Raw genomic sequence first — 21,951 nt, forward strand, 5'->3', positions numbered from 1 at the left:
AGTGTGTGTGTGAAGAAAGAAAGAAAGAAAGAAAGAAAGAAAGAAAGAAAGAAAGAAAGAAAGAAAGAAAGAAAGAAAGAAAGAAACAGTGTACTGCTTTAGACAGATTGAATTGAGTTGATTCTGCAAAACTCTTAACATTTGAAACACAAAACTCTAAATATCATACAATATTTCCAAAGCAGAAAGAAAAAAGTGTGGATAGTATCTCTGCTTGTGCACCAACTTATATTTTCCCCTCACCTTTCCCTGTTTGATTTGTCACCAAGTCTTTTGAAATAGCCCTCACATCTGTCTTCCCACCCAGACTGACTGTCACTGCCTTCATTCAAATCCTTATAATTTCTGGCACATCCTATTAGCCACTGAACTAAACCTTTCAAAGGGAATAAAATGCTGTTGATGGGGATGTAAACTGGTGCGGCCACTATGGAAAATGGTATGGAGGTTCCTCAAAAAGCTAAAAAAAAAAGTTTTTATATGATCCAGCAATCCCACTCCTGGGCATATACCCAGACAAAACTACAATTCAAAAAGATACATGTACTCCTATGTTCATAACAGCACTATTTCCAATAGCCAAGTCATGGAAACAACCAAAATGTTTGTCGATAGATGAATGGATAAAGAAGATGTGAGATAGATATATATCTATATCTATATATCTATATGTATATGTATATATAAAAAACGGAATATTACTCAGCCATAAAAAAGAATGAAATAATGCCATTTGCAGCAACACGGATGGACCTAGAGATTATCATACTAAGCGAAGTAAGTCAGAAAGAGAAAGACAAATACCATATGATATCACATATATGGGAAGCAGCTGCATTGCACGGTGAGATCAGCTTGGTGCTTTGTGACCATCTAGAGGGTGGGATAGGGAGGGAGACACAAGAGGGAGGGGGATATGGGGATATATGTATACATATAGCTGATTCACTTTGTTATACAGCAGAAACTAACACAACATTGTAAAGCAATTATACCCATAAAGATGTTAAAAAATAATAAAATAAAAATAAAATACAATACAAATGAACATATCTACGAAACAGAAACAGACTCACAGACATAGAGAACAGACTTGTGGCTGCTAAGGGGGAGGGGGTGGGGGAGGAAAGGATTGGAAGTTTGGGATTAGCAGAGGCAAACTAATATATATAGGATGGATAAACAAGGTCCTATCGTATAGCACAGGGAACTATATTCAATAGTCTGTGATAAACCATAATGTAAAAGTATATGAAAAAGAATATATATATGTATAACTGAGCCACTTTGCTGTACAGTAGAAATTAGCACATTGTAAATCAATTATACTTCAATACAATTTTTAAAAATAAAATTTTAATTAATTTTTTTAAGGGAGTGAAATGCTGGGGAATGGTTAAGGAGCACGGCCACTGGAGTTAGAGTTCCAGCTCCACCTAATTGTGTGACCTGACCCAAATCTAAGCCTCAACTATTCATGATTAAAATAGAGGTAATTAGTAACAGTACTCTCCTCATAGCACTGTTAGAGAATTAAGTGAAATAAGTAAAAAGCATTTGGCATAGTGCATAGTAAAATACTCAGAAAATATGGGGTGTACTATGATTAATCTTTTGGAATCCATCACCCTACAACGTTTTGTCATGCTCTCTTATGCAGAATTTCTTTATGCAGAAATTCCAAGATTTTCTCATGCTGAGATTTCTTATCATCTATAATATGAAAACAATAGGCCTGTTGAATGTTCTGTTTCAGACAGCACAGGCTTCTCCTGCCCAAGTCTCCACAGTGAAGGGCCCCGCGCTCCCTGTTTGAAAATCCCGGTCCTAACTGACATTTCCCAAGTCCCCACTAAAATCCCTTCTCCGTACTACCCTCTGCTCCAACTTCTTTTTCCAAAGCACCAAACTCATCTTAACAATCCTTCAGTGGCCTATTCTGGTTCAGGAGATGAAGCCCAAACACTATGACATGGCCCACAGCACTTTGGTCAAGATGCCTCAGCCTCCAAATTCTCATCCCCAGCCATGAGGCCCAGCCCACAGCCTGGCAAATGGCAGGAGCTCAGCAAATGTTTGTTTGATGAGAAGAGAACCTGAAAAACTCACACCACAGGCTCGAAGGCTTGCTTCTCCTCCATCTGCATCCGTGTGTTGTATTGTTTCCTCGGGGGCTGCCATAACAAATGACCACAAATTGGTTCTCTCACAGATCTGAGGTCCAGAAGTCTGAAACCAAGGTGCTGGCAGAGCCATGCTCCCTCTACAAATTCTATGGGAGTATCCTTCCTTGCCTCTTTCAGCTTCTGGTGGCTCCTGGTGTTCCTGGGCTTGTGGCTGCATCACTCTCATCTCTGCGTCCATCTTCACGTGGCCTTCTTCCCTGTGTCCTGTGTTTGTGTGTCAAATTTCCCTCTCTTTCTCTTATAAGGACACTAGTCATTGGACCCAGGACCCACTCTAAAACCAGGACGACATCATTTTGAGCTCTTGAACATAATATCAATAATATCTGCAAAGCCCCTAGTTCCAATAAAGTCACATTTGCAAGTACCTGGGGTTAAGAGTCGGACATATCTTTCTGAGGAACATAATTCAACCCACTACAACTTTCAAGGGTTAGGGAGGTCGAGGAGTGAGGTGTGACTGGAACACAGAGAGCTCTGACCATGTTCAGGAAGGAAATGGGATGTTCATTTGCAGTTCAAAGATCAAAGCTATCTGGGTACTAAGTATGCCATCTGGCAAGATCTCCTGAACCAGCCCAGGGGAGCAGGGGAGCAATGTTTTCTGCCCAGCTGTTTTGTTTCAGATCCACATGTTAATGGTTTGGGTTTTTGTTTTGGAACTGTGAAAGATTATTTATTAATAAGACAAATTAGAGGAAAGAAAAAAATCACATAAATCCCTACATTCTCACATCTTTTTTCCCCATATTTAGGTTTTAGTTTGGGTTTTTTATAATAGGTAATTTAAAATTAAACCTGCACATAACTTAGAGTTTATAAGGTTTGTTATAAAAAGGAAAATAGATCACAAAACAAAAACAAAAATAGCAATTCATAGCTCCCTCCCATCTCCTGCTAGTCAAAGACAACCACTCTCAAATCTTTCAGCTGATTCTTTAAGCATCTACTTCCATATATTCAGAACCATGCTTATAGTAATTGTTCTTGCTTTGTCAGCTTCAGGTGTTATCAGCTGGCTGGTGCCTTGGCCTAGATGGCTCTTCATCTCTCCCCCACTTCCACCATCACCACCACCACTACCACACACACACCACGCACACACTCACCCACGCACATATACACACACAATCACACACTTCCTATTGCCTTGTACTTTTGACATGCTTGTATATTAATTTTAGTTAGATCAATAGTCAGTGTTTACATTATCCACAGTTGAGCCCAGAAGTATGCCGTTTTTTGCTGTTTTCTATATATTTATCACTAATACATTTTCAAATTTTTCTGCGTTGTCTAAATCTCCTCTCAATATTCTATTAATGCTTCTTTTGGAGCCCTGACTTGTTTTCACTGGTTCAGTTGCTTCCTGTGCCTGCCACACACCTGCCGTCCTGGGCTCTCCCCTGGCCCTCACCTGGAGGATTCCCTTCACCCCTGTCTCCCACAGGATCTCCTGTTTCCCAGGCCCCCATCTTCCTTTCATTTGTTTACTCTCGTTGTGACAGAGCACTTCCTCCAGTACCTTCCTAAGAAAGGATGTCGATTCCTAGAGACCATGAAGTTCTGAAAATATCTTCAGTCTATTTCATATTTAATTGATGTGCTGACTGGGAATAAAATTCTAAGTCAAAAATAATTCTTTCAGAATTTGTAAGAAATTGCTCCACTGATTTCTAACTTTCTCAGTTGCTACTGAAAAATCCACAATCATTCTCTGCCAACATCTTCTCCCAACCACCCACCTCTACCTCCAAGCTTATAAGATGTTCTCTTTGTCCCCATTGTTCTGTAATTTCATGAGGATGTAAGGACCAGCCAGAAGCAGGAAACCAACCATACTCCCAGGTGGACATTTTTAAGACTTTTAAATAAAGGAACTAGTCACATAGGCCATGATGAAAAGAACCAGGGATTTGCAGACACTTTGAGACCAGCAAGTACAGAAAGCTCACAGCACCCTTTGATGTGAGGGGCCAGGGAAGAAGAAAGAAATATCTGTAACAGATTCTGTTGCATGCAGCAGCTCTAGACAAAGGATTGCCCAAGGGAACTGTAGCAACAGCAAGAGTAGCCACTTTTAGGACTATGTATGATCTTGTCATAGCTGGGGTCATCTGGTCGTGATGAGAGGAAAACCACATTTTTGTCCTCACTCACGTGGTCTCCCCAGTGGCTGCTTGGTGCTTGCTGGCTGTATACTGGCCTCTGGCTTATCAGACACTCCTTCCTATATTTATATGTAACAAAGGCTTTCTTTTTGCTGAGGAAGAGGGTGTGCATTAGCTGTGGACACAGGAAGGAGATTAGTTGGTAGAACTTAGTCCTTGCAATTTAGTTGGATAGTCCAGTGGTCCAGCAGGGATGAAGTACAGCTCTTGGCCCACTCCCCCAGGGCCCTGCGCAAAGGCCAGTTTGGGCAGGAAAGAAATAGACAATGGGATGCTGAGGAGAGTCGACGGCTGCTGTGGGCGGATCAAGTCTGAGCTCTCTGATTGAAGAGCGTGGCGCGGGACACCAGTGGGGAATTCACACACATACCTCACAATGCCGGGTCTAATTTGTAGATTTTATCAGCACAAATTTCCTGAGGTGGAAGATGTGGTGATGGTGAAGGTAAGGTCCATTGCTGAAATGGGCGCTTATGTCAGCTTGCTGGAATACAACAACATCGAAAGCATGATTCTTCTGAGTGAGTTGTCCAGAAGGCGTATCCATTCTATAAACAAACTCATCCAAATTGGCAGGAATGAATGTGTGGTTGTCATTAGAGAGGACAAAGAAAAAGGATGTACTGATTTTTCAAAAAGAAGAGTTTCTCTGAGGAAGCAGTCAAATGTGAAGATAAATTTACCAAATTCAAAACTGTTTACAGCATTCTTCGTCATGTTGCTGAGGTCTTAGAATACACCAGGGACGAACAGCTGGAAAGCCTGTTCCAGAGGACTGCTTGGGTCTTCGATGACAAGTACAAGAGACCCGGATACGGTGCCTATGATGCATTTAAGCACGCAGTCTCAGAGCCATCTATTTTGGATAGCTTAGATTTGAATGAAGATGAACGGGAAGTACTCATTAACAATATTAATAGGCGTTTAACCCCACAAGCTGTCAAAATTCGAGCAGACAGTAAAGTGGCTTGTTATGGTTATGAAGGCATCAATGCCGTAAAAGCAGCCCTGAGAGCAGGTTTGAATTGTTCTACAGAAACCATGCCATCAAGATTAATCTAATAGCTCCTCCTCGGTATGTAATGACTACAACCACCCTGGAGAGAACAGAAGGCCTCTCTGTCCTCAACCAAGCTATGGCTGTCATAAAAGAAAAGATTGAGGAAAAGAGGGGCGTCTTTAGTGTTCAAATGGAGCCCAAAGTGGTCACAGATACAGATGAGACTGAACTTGCAAGGCAGCTGGAGAGGCTTGAGAGAGAAAATGCAGAAGTGGATGGAAATTATAATGTGGAAGAAACGGAAGCCAAAGCCGAAGATTAACTTTGTGGGCAACAGAGTCCAGTTTAAGGAACACAAAGCAGCCTTCCTGGCTGTTAAGCCTAGACTTGAAAGTCTTCCAGTATTGAAAGCTTCAAAGTTGAGTATTTTTTATTTCGAAGTATTTAAATGTTCCGACAGACCAAAATGTGAAATGCCCTCCTAAATGTCAGCTGTTTTCACACAGTAGCTCTAACATCTTGAGCATTTTTTAAGGGAGTGGCCTAATTTCACTAGAGACAAATCTTTAAGAACAGTCATAAAATGGGGCGTGTGATTTCCATTTCTGATGTCTCCAGATTGGCATCCCTTGTAGTTCAGTGCCTCCACGAGATTTACCAGGGGCACCCAAAGCAAATAGTCCTAACCTTTCTATATAAAATGTATCAAGCAAACATTAAATAAATTTCTGGGATATATAAAAAAAAAAAAAAGAAAGAAATAGACAATGGGACTTGTATCTGGAAGGTCTTAAAGGCTCTTTTAAGTAGGACACAAATGGGCAAGCCATGAAGGAAAACATCCTTCAAAGGACCCAGGATGGGCCAAGGTAAGTCCTGATAGAGCCTCCGCAAGCCCCTATAGAAAGAGCTTGGTATGAGCTAAAGAAAGGTACCCCTTCTATGGAGACAAGAGAAAAAGATGCCCTCTCTGGGCAGATCTAGTCCTGTGGGAATACAGTTTGGTGAGCAGAACAGGGCTGGGTGCCAGTCCCCATTCACTCTTGGGGTCAGGTGCCTTTGTCAAATAGGCAAACTTTATAATTATGTAAAGTGGCCCTGGGTCCTCTTTTAGAGATTAAATATGACACATTTGTCAGGGTATGGACCATGACCAATAGGGCATGGTGACGCCAGGAAAAGAGAGGTCTATTGTCACCATCCCAGAGCTGACTCAGAGTGAAATAATAAATTTTTGGAATCTAAAAATGCAGAGATGAATAATAACCAACTTATCAGACCCAAGAAAGGTGAATCATAAACCAGCAACAGGGAATGCCAAGATGTTATCAGAATTACACCACAAACAGAATTCCCAGGACACCACCAGAATTCCACCCAGTCTCCCCATTCCCTATTATGTCCTTTACTTTGAAACAAGCTTCACTTACGATCATAAGAGTGTTGTTCTCCCAGTGAGGCCAGACGCCTGGAAAGGACCCTGCTAGCTTTCTGGAGCAGTACCTACAGAGCTGACTGTAAGGATACAGGAAACCCACAGCTCCCTCGGATATCTTGAGAAAGGGTGGGATGGAGGAGTTCTGGGCAGAACAGATAGAGGGATGGATTGGTAATCCCCAAATGGGGCTGCAGAAGCTACAAAGTCTTGGGTGGGAGAGTTTCAAGGCAAAGTAATGTCTGGCGACCCTTGTTACCCCGGTTTTCAGAAACATTGGAACGTGTTCCGTTATGCTTCCGAGGAAGCTTGTGGCCGTAGGGACTTCGGCACACCACCAGTCCACGCCTCTTGCTGCTCCTGCCCCATCCTCCCAGGCCCTGAAAGAAAGGTTTTATAAGGAGCTCACTTTCCCATTCTGGACAGTTTAGCTCAGCTAGGAATAAAGAATACTCAGATCAGTAGGTCATAAGTCTAGGTTCTGTGGGCGGCCCCCACTGTGGCATTGCATTTAACATCTTGTTGCAGCTCCACAAGGACACTGGGGAAATCTCCAAGAACTTGAAGGCCTTGACCTTCCCCAGTAATGCACATTGGAATCCCAGAGACCCATTCAGGAAGATCATAGGTCAAAACCATTTTCGTAATGATACTAAGGTATCATGCCTTTTTCACTGCACTGACATTTAAACTGATGGTACAGAAGCAATGGTAGGTAAAACTGCTGGTGTAAATCAAGGCAGGGACACCAAAAAGTCCAAGTAGACTAGTATTTCTTTACTGCCACATATTCACAAGGGGAAAAGCCAGTTTCACTTTAAAATGTCTTTGATAAAGCAGTAAAAAGTATTAATTTCATTAACTCTTGATTCTTTTTTAATATTCTGGGTGATGAATTTGGCAGTATGCATTAAGTTTGATGCATTCCAAGGTAACTGTCTCCAAGAAGAGCACTTGTGCAATTTTGTGTTTCAAGAACTAGCTACTTTTTTTTTTTTCTCCACAGAACATGATTTTCACTTGAAAAATTAGCAGAAAGACAAATGTTCTTATTCAGATTTGGGTGTTTGACTGACATCTTTGTGAAAATTAAAAAAGCAAATCACGAAAAACAACTGACAGTACTTGTTGGCAATTACAAAATTTGAGCTTTGAAGCAACAATTACAATTTTGGAAAATTTGTGCCTGTACTTTGAACTTGACAGCTTCCCAGTACTTAAAGACTTGACTATCTTTAAGTTACTTACATTGTTTTTTCTGAGATTGGTGTTGATGTGAATAGTTGGGATGCTTTGATGTTGTATAATAAAATGTGTCAACATTTGAAAGATCTATACAAATTGGTGAAGCAATATTGTAAAGTCATGAATGGGTAAAAGATCCATTTAAAGTGCAAAACAGACCAGTATGTTCTTCATGTACCTGAGTATGAAAGTTATTTGATATAGTTTCAGATTTCACATTGTCACTAACCTTTAAGAAACTACCACTTATATTTGTTGTAGTATCAAAGAAGAATAAAATTTTCTGAAATGACTACTAAAACACTCCTCCCTTTTCCAACTACTTATCTGTGTAAGGCTAGTTCGTCCTCACATACTTCAAGCAAAAGAGCCTATCACAGCAGAGTTCATGCAGAAGCATATGTGAGAATCCAGCTGCTTCTATTAAGCCAGACATTAGGAAATTTGCAAAAATGTAAAAAATTCCTCTCTTCTCACTAATTTTTTTGTCTTGGAAAATATAGTTATTTTAATTAAAATATGTTACTTATCTTAACACGTACCAGCTTTATTATTTTAAATGAATTAGTAAATAATTAAAAATTTTAAATATGGCTAGTTTTCATTAAAATGTACTATATATGTTAATATATAATACTATGTTAATATGTCATAGGTTTATTACAGTTATTTTTAAATGACTTAAATAATAAATAAAATTTTCTTACTTCTATTTTCTAAATATGGTAAATTTGGGCTTCCCTGGTGGCGCAGTGGTTGAGAATCTGCCTGCTAATGCAGGGGACACGGGTTCGAGCCCTGGTCTGGGAAGATCCCACATGCCGCGGAGCAACTGGGCCCGTGAGCCACAATTACTGAGCCTACGCGCCTGGAGCCTGTGCTCCGCAACAAGAGAGGCCGCGATAGTGAGAGTCCCGCGCACGGCGATAAAGAGTGACCCCCGCTCGCCGCAACTAGAGAAAGCCCTCGAACAGAAACGAAGACCCAACACAGCCATAAATAAATAAATAAATACACATTTTAAAATAAATAAATAAATATGGTAAATTTGCCCATAGAAACAAAAGCTAGTTGGGGTCCTCAATAATATTTCAGAGTCTGAAGAAGCCATGAAACCAAAAAATATGAGAAACCCTACCCTCGAGTATGATCCAAGGCAGCGTGGTTGAGGCTTATGCACTGGACAGGTTCATGGAAGAGGGCAGAGAAGCAGTAAAAGTGACTTCCTTAATCAAAGCCAACCTGGAAGTTACTATTCCTGCTCACATCCTATTGGTCAACACTCAGTCTCAGGGGCACGCCCAGCTGCCAGAGAGGCTGGGAAACGTAGTCTCCACCTGGGCAGCCGAAAGTGAAGAATGAGAGTTCTCTGCCTTACTCCTAAATCTGGACTTTGTTGGCATTAAAAAATAGAATTCTCTGAGCTGGTTTAAAGGTAGTCGTGTTACAGGGACTTCCCTGGTGGCGCAGTGGTTAAGAATCCATCTGCCAATGCAGGGGACACGGGTTGAAGCCCTGGTCCGGGAAGATCCCACATGCCGCGGAGCAACTAAGCCCGTGCGCCACACTACTGAGCCTGCGCTCTAGAGGCCAAGAGCCACAACTACTGAAGCCCGCGTGCCACAACTACTGAAGCCCGCATGCCTAGAGCCTGTGCTCCGCAACAAGAGAGGCCACCACAATGAGAAGCCCGCGCACCGTAACGAAGAGCAGTCCCCGCTCGACGCAACTAGAGAAAGCCCACGTGCAGCAACGAAGACCCAACACAGCCAAAAATAAATAAATAAATTTATAAAAATTAAAAATACAGGTAGTCGTGTTACAGTGGCCAGCACTGCGTCGGCTGAGGCTCATGTGGACAACGTTTGGGCAATACAGAAGCTAACAGTTTGCAATCCTGTGATTCAATTGGCTCAGCTAAGGCTGGCTCAGAACGTGGCATTTATAGTGTGCACAAGAGTATATAACACCTGGACCTGAGGCTGGCCAAGCAGACAAGAACAAGTAGATATAAACACTGATACTATGCAGTCAAAACCACTCAGTCTCCCATGATCCACCAGGGCTCATGTATTGTAACAATGATAATAATAATAGCATCGAGGGAATGTGGGTGGAGAAGGGACCCTCACCACAGATTTCAATGTGAGGAGACTAGCTGCCTCAGAGGACGGTTGCCATCCTTGAGAGAAAAATCTTTCTCTCTTGTTCACTCCAGGATGACCTCTTAATAGCAGTATGTTGGACCAGCTACCAGAGCCCCAGGGGAAAGTGGGTGCAGAGTGGCTTCCTCTGAGCGTAAAGCACTGCAGGTGGGACCAGTCATCATGGGAGTGCGAGCCCAGCCCAGGTGGTTAACACTGGACAGCTGACCTACCAACCGCAGCAGTGACCCAACAGATCCCCAGCTCAATTCACACAAACAAATCACTTCTTTTCATCTTAGTTTCTTGGTCTTTAAAATGGAGGATAAAAAATGTGTTCCATTCATAGGGTTGTTAAGGAAATCAAACAAGATATAATTTGTGAAACACTACGCACCAAAAAGGAAAATGACCAAGTTTGAGTAGCCAGTTGTCATGGCTACTACCTCCACTTGACACACCTGAGGGATCGTTAGGTCACTTATGATTTCTTGTGTTCATATGTCCTCTTCCTTGTCACCCAACTTTGTTTTTTTAATTTTTATGTTTAATTGTAGTAAAACACGCAAAGCATAAAATTTACCATCTTAGCCATTTTTAAGTGGACAGTTTGGTGGTGTTAAGTATATACATATTGTTGTACAACCAATCTCCAGAACGTTTTTATCTTGCCAAAATGAAACACTACCCATTAAATTAAACTCTCTATTCCTCTCAAAATTTGTTTGAAGTAATCCTTTCCCTCAAACTTCCAGAGCCACGATCAGCTAAAGCTGATGTGCCACACTGCCCCAGGACTTTTCTTCACCTTCCCATAATTTACTCATGAACACGTGTTATGTTGAGCTGACCGTAAGACAGGTTCTTAGCAATGCTTTGAAGCTAAAAAAAAAGTCATTATTCTCAAAGATCTCGCAGTACGTTTTACAAGTGTGTCAGTAATCAAGTGTGATTCAATGGTTATAAATGATACAATTAAAGTCCATACAAGGTGTAGAAACAGCACAAAAGAAGACGCCATCAATGTGTCAGGGAGAGGAATGCACAGGAAACAGGTGAGGAATGTTATTAAAGGTTTCCTGAAGGAGAAGGTCTTCAAGTTGGGATTTTAAGAATGAAGGGGCAGGAATTCATCAGAGATAACAGTGAAAAAGTTTTGAAATACAAACAGTTCAGTCTAATATGAAGTATTTTTTGTCTAGCGTTTTCTCATCAATTGTCTAATTCACCACAGAGGTTTGAAATGATGACAATTTCAGGCAGGAAGTTTAACAGAGTTGGGCAGGGTGGTTATGACAGTGGTGGACCAGTGAAGGAGACGATTTTTGCAGAAAGACATGAAAATTCCATGTCTGTAGGTGACCCCTATCCCTACCATGCACACATTCTTCTAGGGACCAATATTCAGAATAAAAACAAAAATTATTTGTAAAATTTGGGTCTAAAATTTCTTCGTCTTATGATGTCTTTCCTTTCTTTGTTTCTCTCTCTTGATCTAGAACTTGAAAATCAGTAATTCCTTTTCTGATATATTTTCAGTTTTCATGTTTGATTTCAAAGCTTGAGTCCTGTTTATATTGCTAAAAAGCTTACCAATTGTGCAGGGAGAGGTTTTTAAAAAAACTATTCTTTTGTTGTTCAATGCCATTTTTAAAAATCAATCTTTTTAGAAACAATTCCTAAAATCATATTTTACCAATAGTCATTTCAAACATATCTTTTAGATATATCCCAATTTAACTACTGATTAATGAAGAATTTAACTATTGATTGACTTTCCTTTTTGCCTAAGTACTCTAAAATGTTTATAGGATTGATCTAAATTATTCCAGACACAATGAGATATTTGAAAATCAGCACATTATGGCTTAAGTGTAAAGAGTTATTTCTAGTACAAATCCTACAGATGTTTTGAATGAAGAATCAAAATATTTACAGACCTGTATATTTTAAGATCCCTTGTATCTTGCAATTGTAGTAATAGCTTCCATCTCACTTCAAAAGAAGGGATCGCCCAGGTAAAGAGAAGAGTGAAGTAAGAGCTGGGATCTCTCTTGGAGAAACAGTCCCAGGGACTTGGGAAGCACTGTCAGCTTCAGAAGGCTAATAGCCCCAGGATGTCTCAACTTCTGAGGCAGAACTTACCTGAGTTCCATCCTTATCTGTCTTAGTTCCCAGGGGCTATAATTCAGAGGCTGCATTCCACAAAAGAATCCTAAACCCAAGTGAAATAACCCTGAAATGTCATGCCACTAGCACAGACCTGAGGGCAGGATAAACATATGGCCCAGGTAAACATAACAAGAATTGTACGCAAGCTTAAAGTAGGTCTCCCTTCACCTTGATTTTCTTTTGCTATGTCTATGACATAATTTTAATGACAAATTAAAATTCAACAAAACGCTGAATGAGGACAAAGTTGAAATCTATTTGGAAAACTAGAGATACTCGCTTTTATGTGTATACACACTTGGGGAAAAAAAAAAAAAGGATGAAAGTTTCCCAGATGTTGTGGACCAGGGGCAAACATCCAGTTGCTTTCAATTACTGGAGAAGCAGGAGAGCGTTTTGACAGAGCATCTCCACGTATAATTTAAATTCCATGATTCAGGGAGTTTAATTAGACGAAGGAAAAATGTCCTGTACTAATTTGTTTCATCATTGATCTCTCCAATTATAGTCTTTAATATGCCAGGAAATCTTATAGTCCTCAGGATGCAAAGTATATAAAAGCCTCATTGGGTTTCTTTTTATTCCATATCCTCCTTTAGTATCAATTTTTCCATACTTGATTAATTGTAGCCAAAGTAAATATTTTAACATATCTCCCTCCTGAAATATAAAGTAACACAAATGTTTTTTTTGAAGTGACCATTTTTCTTTTTCATTCTGTGATTTTAGATTTTCTTTTCTGTTTCAGATACTAGAGCATCTGTTTTAAATATAATGCTTTTGGTTTTGAGTTCCCTCCCACATTTTTGTTAAGTGATACATCTGCTTAATGGTTCATCCTGAATTGGTTCATCTTGAAATGATGTCTGATTCTTTGAAATATGAAAATATATATGAGGAAATGACCATATTATTCATATTTAGAATACTATGTTTATGGATATACACATTTATGGTAAAAGATTTAAGACATGCATGAGAACGTCAGGACACAAGCTAGCTCCCAGGAGGGAGGGAAGAGAAAAGATGGGCTTCTGCTGTATCACTAACATTTTATTTCTTTAACAGAATAAAATATCTGAAGCAACTATGACATATTATTAAATCTGGTGTAGGGTGTAGAGGCCATTAACTGCCACAAGAATAGTCACAGAAACCTTAGGAATAAAGCCAATGCTAAATTCACATGAACTGTAAAGGTATAAAACATGAAAAGAATTAATATCATAAGGTAGAAGGTATCGTGATACAACAGGAAAAGACCTGGCTTTGAATCCCAGCTCTGTCACTTTGTAGATACAACCCAGGACAAGCTTTCCAACCCCTGTAAGCCACAACTTCTCTATTTGTAAAAGGAGTACAATAATATTTACTTTGTGGGTTATGAAGAGTATTGTGTTGCTATACATGTAGAATGCAAAACTATTATCGGACCCTTACATAATCTTTAGAGATAGAATGATGATCACTTTATCAATAAAGTCTTAAATTCACTTCTAAACTGATTTCTAGATTTATTGAATTTTTAAAAAATTTCCGACAAACAGATTTCAATATTCCTCACTGAAACACTTTATAAAGTAATCCAAGCAATGAGATGCTAGTGTGAAAATGGATTATGTAATAAGGGATCTGAATAGAGAGAAGAATTAAAATAGAATATGGAAAATGAAGCAAACTATATATAAAAATGGGGTACTGGGGATAACTCTCCTTAATTTTTTTTTTAATTTTGGTGGAAAAAAAAAAGAGGAAATCAACGGAACCATCTGACTACCCAGAGGGAAGAGAAAAGGAAAATTAATTATTTCTTTCACAGATGTTATCACATTTAACACTCTTAATAAAACTCAGAGGTTACACAAGCTAGTAAGTGGGAGAACTATTCTTCAAAACTAGGTTAATTTCATTCTCAAATTCATACTTTTCCATTATTCTACAAAAGTATTTCCTTTCCGGATCTAATTCTGATCAACACAGAGTTGACTAAGGGTAGGTGATAATTATATACCAGTTTACAGAGCAAACCTGCTTATGAAATCTCTAAGTCACTACATCTTTGAATTTTGAAAAATGTAAATGTGAGAAAAATATAATTCCAATATTGAAAAAGATAGATTCTGCAAACTGTTCACTAAGGAATTTTTTTAGTATCGACCCTTATTAAAAAAGCAACTGTAACCACTGAAAAACAAATCAGAGTGCAGTCACTGTGGAAAACAGTATGGAGGTTTCTCAAAAAATTAAAAATAGAACTATCATATGACCCAGTAATTCCACTCCTGGGTATATATCTGAAAAAAATGAAAACACTAATTTGAAAAGATCCATGCACCCCAATGTTCATAGAAGTATTAATTAAAATTGCCAAGACATGGAAACAACCTAAGTATCCATCAACAGATGAAGGGATAAAGAAGAGATGGTATATGTGTATACAATGGAATACTACTCAGCCATGAAAAAGAATGAAATTTTGCCATTTGCAGCAACATGGATGGACTTGGAGGGCATTATGCTAAGTGAAATAAGTCAGACAGAGAAAGATAAATATTGTATGATATCACTTATATGTGGAATCTAAAAAAGACAACAAATTCGTGAATGTAACATAAAAGAAGCAGACTCACAGATGTAGAGAACAAACTAGTGGTTACTAGTGGTGGGTCGAGGGAGGGACAATATAGGAGTGGGAATACAAATTATTGGGTACATGATAGGCTCAAGGATGTACTATACAACACAGGGAATATAGTCAATATTTTCTAATAACTATAAATGGAGTGTAACCTTTAAAAATTATATAAAAATTTTAAAAAAAGAAAAATCAAAGATCACTAGAACCATAATGGTTATAGAAAAATGGTTGTGGTAAACTAACTTCGTTTCTCTTTTAATAGATTATGATAGGCTGATCAGGGAAAGGCAATAGAAAATACTTACCTGAACTTTATCAGGGCACCTGGAAAAGTCTCTAATTCATTCACTCAGTAAGCAATTATTCAACACTATACTTTGCAAAGCCCACCTTGATATTTAAATAGCCCATTCCATGATGCTCCACACAACACACTTGCTAGGATCTGCTCACATATTTCCAAGAGTGCCACTCAATGAGTTTCCTCCATCTACCTCTTTGGTTAACATCTTTGCTCATCCTTCAAGATTCAGGAGTCTCTGACTCCAGGAAGGCTTCCCTGATGCTCCTTCCCTTGAAGCAGTCCCTCCTGTGTACAACCAAAGCTTCTTGTGCACTTATTTATCTAAGCATCTGTCCCACTGACTTGCAACTGTTTGTTGACTTGCTTGTCTCACTCCCCATTATAATCATCCTATTGGCAGGAGCTCTGTTCTATCTCTGTCCCTGGCAGAAAGTAAGGGTCCTATAAATACTGCTTAAATGAAAATCTGTTAAGCAGTATTGGAAGTGGTACCAGACCTGACAGCGGTCACCTTACACATTTATTCAAGACAGTTTCTTTTGCGCTTGTTTTGACATGACTAAGTGAGCAAAAGCTGCTCACTTCCCAGCTCCCCTTAGAGGTCACCTTACCTACATAAGTGACAGACAAACTTCTTTCCTCTTCAGATTGCCCAACAGTTAACTGCTAAATCATTACAAACACATATAGAGAGCAGCCACGCTCATTGCCATAAAACAAATAGTAAAGCCTAATCCATAGGAAGCAATTTCCTAATTGCTCCCCTAATTAGCTAAGAGCATCCTCCTCCCAGGTGTTTATCCTGAGGTTGAACTGAGGAGGGAGTTCTAACTACATTTTTTGAGCACCTGGTAGCCTAAGCCCTGTCTATGCTTTAGCCCTTTACATGCATCTCTATGTCAATCAAGATCAGCCATTTGGGGTACTTCCCTGGCAGTTACCCATGGTTAAGACTCGGCGCTTCTACTGCAGGGGGCATGGGTTCAATCACTAGTTGGGGAAATAGGATCCCGCATGCTTCACATGTGGCTAAATAAATAAATAAATTCTTTTTTTTTTTTTAACATCTTTATTGGAGTATAATTGCTTTACAATGGTGTGTTAGTTTCTGCTTTATAACAAAGTGAATCAGCTATACATATACATATATCCCCATATCTCTTCCCTCTTGCGTCTCCCTCCCACCCTCCATCTCCCACCCCTCTAGGTGGTGACAAAGCACTGAGCTGATCTCCCTGTGCTATGCGTAAATAAATAAATAAATTCTTAAAAATTAAAAAAAAAGATCAGCCATTTGGTTTTAGACATGAGGAAACGGAGGTAAAGAAAAGAGAAGTGAGTAAGGACATGCAGCTATTTAGAGGCAGGATTTGGACCCAGGAGCTCTGGGTCCCAGGAAAGAGTACATTCTATAACTTAGTACCTTTGAGCCACGATTCCTTTCCAAAGGGAACATCCCTGCAGGGTTTGTCGATCACTCTCAGATTATATCAAACTCTTTGAAACTTCAAGGTATTTTCAAGTATTAAAACTTTGTAGGAAGGGATGATAAAATGTGGGTCTCCACCTACCAACATTATGCTCTCCATGCCCCTTAGCACAACTTGTTTGCTAAAATGCACAGAGATGAGATAGCCCAGAGGGGTGAGATCATTTTTGTTTACTTGTTTTTGCTAGAAGGGGATTGTCTTCTCCCAGCCCCTGATGATCGGTAGCAACTACTGCAGCTGAATCCCTGCAAATCAGGCTCCCCTGGTCAGCAGACACAGCTCCCATCCAATGAATAACATTTCAAAGCTCAGAAGAACAGGCCTATTCCATGAGATACTCAGTACCCAGGCCCCAGGAAGACTAAGCCCTTAAAACCGTCAACCTAATGACTTGTACACCAAACTGCCTTAAATACAAAATCCCATGGAACAGTTTGATTTGAGAGGACCAAGATACCTAACACCCAATCAGGCCACTATATCCAAGGGCACACAAGAATTAGGGAAATTATACAAAAAGTAAATTTTTTCCCCATTCTCTTTGTTTATAGCTGATAGTTCGATGTTGCAAATAGAGTTTGAGTCTCATCCAATTGGAGTTCAGTGCCTTGAGCTTCTAATTTAAACCTGGAATCTCTTAATGAAACAAGTACAAGCCACTGGGCGCCAACGTCATTTGTTGGTCAGTAACGTCCAATTGCAAGAAGTAATGGCTGTATCTTGGACAGTTAATAGAGTTCAAAATAACTAAAACTTGCCCTAGTTTTTAAGAAATTCTGTAAAACACTTCTGGATTACAATGACATCTGGCTAGCAGTTCCCCATTTAGCTTATCCACTTCTTATGAAAAAGACTGTGAAATAATGGAAAAGAATATGAAAAAGAATACAGTCACTTTGCTGTACAGCAGAAATTAGACACAACATGGTAAATCAACTATACTTCAATAAAAATTATTTTAAAAGACTATGAAGACACTGGAAAAAAGATGAAAACTGATCATGAACCAAAACTAAATCAAATAAATGCCTCCTTTCAATAGGTCATTCACTGCTTCCAGAAGTGCAAGACTAGTGAATTTCTTGGGCACATACCCTTTGACATACTTCTTTCACCATTTGTAGCAACATGGATGGACCTGGAGATTATCATACTAAATGAAGTAAATCAGATAGAGAAAGACAAATCTCATATAATATCACTTATATGTGGAATGTAAAAACAAAATGATACAAATGAACTTATTTACAAAAACATACTCACAGCCTTAGAGAACCAATTTATGGTTACCAGGGGGAAGGGTGGCAGGGAGGGATAGATTGGGAGTTTGGGATTGACATGTACACACTGCTATATTTAAAATAGATAATCAACAAGACCTACTGTATAGCACAGGGAACGCTGCTCAATATTCTGTAATAACCTAAATGGGAAAAGCATTTGAAAAAGAAGAGGTACATGTATATGTATAACTGAATCACTTTGCTGTACACCTGAAATTAACACAACATTGTTAATCAACTATGCTCCAATATAAAAAAAAATTTTTTTTTAATAAAAATAAAGCTGATGTGCAGTGAGAGTATGGGGGAAAACGGAGAAAGAGGACTTACAGAGCAGTTCCTTCTCAGTCTACTCCTGAAACATGGTATCGTATCACCTTTGAATCCCATGAGAGTGCCTAGAATCAAACAAATCCATCGATTTTGCTTAAGTTTAATTAGAGTTTGGTTCCTGTGACTTAGAATCCTAATAGACCATCATTACGAACACACAGTTAACACAACTCAATTCGTTGATATGTGATGTCAATTCGAATTTGTATCAATGTTCCATTCTCAATTTCAAGTGATTATTTTTGGAAAACATGAGAAATTAATGAAAAGAAAAAGAAACATTACATACATTGTCTGAATAAAGAAGAGCCAAAGAAAAGAAATTGGGGACCAAGTGGGTTACAGTTTTCTACTACAGAAACAGAAAACCCCATTAAATCTGTATAGGCAGTTCTAGGAATGGATCATTGCAACTGCACATGAAATTTGTGTGGAAGGTAGAAAATCTCTAAATTATCTGAACTTCTAAATGGTGGGTGTTTGACTCACAACCAGTTTAATTTCACCTAACCAATGTCCTCACATTTCAGAAATTACCAGTGGCATATTCCCTTCTCAAAACCCCATGAAGACTAGTGGCTTATGAAAGTCTATATACTCAACACTGAACACAAATAAAATGGGTAGTCTTGAGGGAAAAAAAGTTGTTGAGAAAATGACTTTTCAAAGGAGTTTGAATCCACAACCTTCCTTGGCTAAAATTCCATATCTCAGATTTCTAGACCATGATCTTAGCTTACAACACTTATATACTAGAATAAATATCCTCAAGCAAATAACATCATTCTAATGTTCTCTCCTAAATCCAAGCTTACTTCAGGAAAAGAAATTTAAGTTACTGTCAGAATTGGTCACAGAAGTTCAGTTTCGGTATACATTGAAAAAACACATTTATTATATTCCGATCCTGACACAAGAGAGGTTCAAATGACTTTGCTTGGTTGGCTGTGTTTAGTTAGTAGGGGAATGTTTGTTCTCCCTCTGTACTGCTATCATAAAACACACTGATCATTGTCTGTAGCCATTTGGTTTTACTGTTTATATTTGAGAAATGTTGCAATATTGAGCAAGGAAGCCTCTGTCACAGAGGGGAAATTATTTGGACCATAAATGGTTATTTACAAATAAAGCCAGCTTATTCATCTGTTTTTTGTTTATGTTGCTAATTATCAGAGCTAAATGAGTCCTTTCATGTAGACATCTCCTGATTCCCAAGTCTCCTTCAAGCCGATCTTAAATACCAGAGGATTTATTTTTCTCCAACCATCACAAGCAAATATTTAGCCTAATTTCCAAACGATTGCAATTGTGATTCCTGCCCCCTTATCTTGCCCTAATTTCATGGAATGAACATAAAAAAATGAGGACATTTTAAATTCAGTGGAACAAACAAGCACCGGATATTTTCAACTGCCAGGCCTGTGCTAGCCATTTAGGGTGCAAAAAAATGAATACAGTTCTTCATATATTTGGAGATGAAAGGAAACCAGAGGATCCACAAATGTTGGCCTCTATTCTCCATAAAGTCAAGACGGTCATTAAGAGTAGAGGCCAATGGAGAGGAAAAGCAAGTTCAAGGGAGACGATATAAGGAGAGGGGCAAAGTTTAGGATTTGCCACTAAAACCAGGGCTAGCATTAATTGAGTACTATATGCCAGCCAGTGGACAAACTGCTTTACGTATATTGCTCTTTTAATCCTTAAGACAATCTCTTGATGTAGGTACCATTGTTCTCATTTTAGAGATGAAGTAACTGCGAAACGGAGAGGTTGGATGACTTGCCCAAGGTCACACAACCTAGTGAATTGTAGAATCCGGATAAAACCCACCTTATCTGCACAGCAGTAAGGGCCATGTTCAGTTTAACATCTACGAATTCACAGTAACACAAGCTTGTAGAACAATGCCATTTTTTCCAGCAAAGCTAATTGTTGAAGTCATCTAGGATTGACTGAGGATTGATTTGGTTGTTGTGGCTAAAGTATGGTCATGATGAAGTAACTGAGTGCGCTGAAGAGTCCTGTGGGAAAGAATGTTAGATTAGGAAGCGGAGTTAGTGCTGCCAGTTGAGGGCTGATGTTTTAGAAAAATTGAGTTTATTGATAGACTACAGGATTCAATAAAGACATAGAAGAGATTGAGGGAAGGTCAAGAAGTGAGAAAAATGAAAGAATAGGAAGTGTAATCAGAATGGGAATTCCAAATTAGTTTTTTTTTAAATTTTAGGCTGCTTTGGGTCTTTGTTGCTGTGCACGGGCTCACTAGTTGTGGCGAGCGGGGGCTACTCTTGGTTGCGGTGCACGGGCTTCTCATTGCGGTGGCTTCTCTTGTTGCGGAACACAGGCTCTAGGCGCACGGGCTTCAGTAGTTGTGGCACGCAGGCTCAGTAGTTGTGGCGCATGGGCTTAGTTGCTCCGCGGCATGTGGGATCTTCCCGGACCAGGGCTCGAACCCGTGTCCCCTGCATTGGCAGGTGGATTCTTAACCACTGCACCACCAGGGAAGCCCCCAAATTAGATTTTAAAAGTAGAGTTAGGGAGGTCAAAATGGTTGACACCATCAACTTCCAATCCATCCCAATGATTAGACTAAACTAAACATGGTAATCCCAGTCTCTCTATCAAGGATTGGTTTAGGACTAGGCCTGCAATCTAGTCTTGGTGGAATGAGGGAAAGTCTGCTGGGGAGCTTCTGGGAATGTTTTTCATCACTATAGTAAAGAGGCACATGGAAAAAACTCAGTCCCCTTCCTCCTTTGGATGCTGTAGTGTCTTGGTCCCCTACTACCAGCTTAAGGTCAAAGCCAGCACAGACAGGAGGACAGAGACCATGGGAATTGTGGAATAATAAAACCAACCATGATGAATATGCCTAAAGGTGCCTTATGTCTTAAATTTTATTATGTGAATTATAAATTCCCTTATCTTTTAAAGCAAATTAAACTGGGTTTTCTGTTCATTGCAGCCAAGGGCATCCTAAGTGATTCAGGGGTGGTTTCAGAAGATGACAGTATATTTTTGTAATTGTAAGTGACTAACATGGAGTGAAATCTGAAGCTGACAAGCAGAAGATGAGAATGGTTTTATACAAACCTCCCATGAGTCTACAGGAGGGAAATTTTTGGCTTGATGAGGTAAGAGGAATGGACTAGGAACAGCAATGGTCTGGGATGCTAAAAGACATTGTTACATATTTAATAATAAAAATGATATATTCATTTGATCAACTAGTGAATGCCCATAAAATATCAGAATTGTGCCTTGGGCTGGGAACACATAGTAAGCAAAACTATGTCTGCCCCAACAAAGCTTTGAGTCTAATGGGGGACACAGACATTAATCAAATATTCAAACAATCACACAAACAAATATAAAATTACATCTGTTACAAATAAAAGGACATCTGTCACAAAAGAGAGGTTGAGATTTCTAGGTCAAGATGGGAAAATGCACAAACTACAACTCATTTCCTCCTATTCCAAATGAAGATAAATGCTACATAAAAATTATAAATAAAAATATTTAAAACTACACAGAGAAGGAGAGAGAG

General features: G+C 39.3%; 1 pseudogene across 1 annotated transcript in view; it reads left to right on the forward strand.

The window, feature by feature from the left end:
• Positions 1 to 8,326, forward strand: part of LOC309634224 (eukaryotic translation initiation factor 2 subunit 1 pseudogene) — a 71,724-nt pseudogene extending 63,398 nt beyond the window's left edge. The window contains exon 2 of the transcript XR_014249596.1: positions 40 to 8,326. The product of XR_014249596.1 is annotated as a eukaryotic translation initiation factor 2 subunit 1 pseudogene (transcript). The remainder of the gene's footprint in view (positions 1 to 39) is intronic.
• Positions 8,327 to 21,951: the final 13,625 nt, after the last annotated feature.

The sequence above is a fragment of the Balaenoptera borealis genome (genome assembly GCF_965194805.1).
Source record: "Balaenoptera borealis genome assembly, chromosome: 8".
NCBI lineage: Eukaryota > Metazoa > Chordata > Mammalia > Artiodactyla > Balaenopteridae > Balaenoptera > Balaenoptera borealis.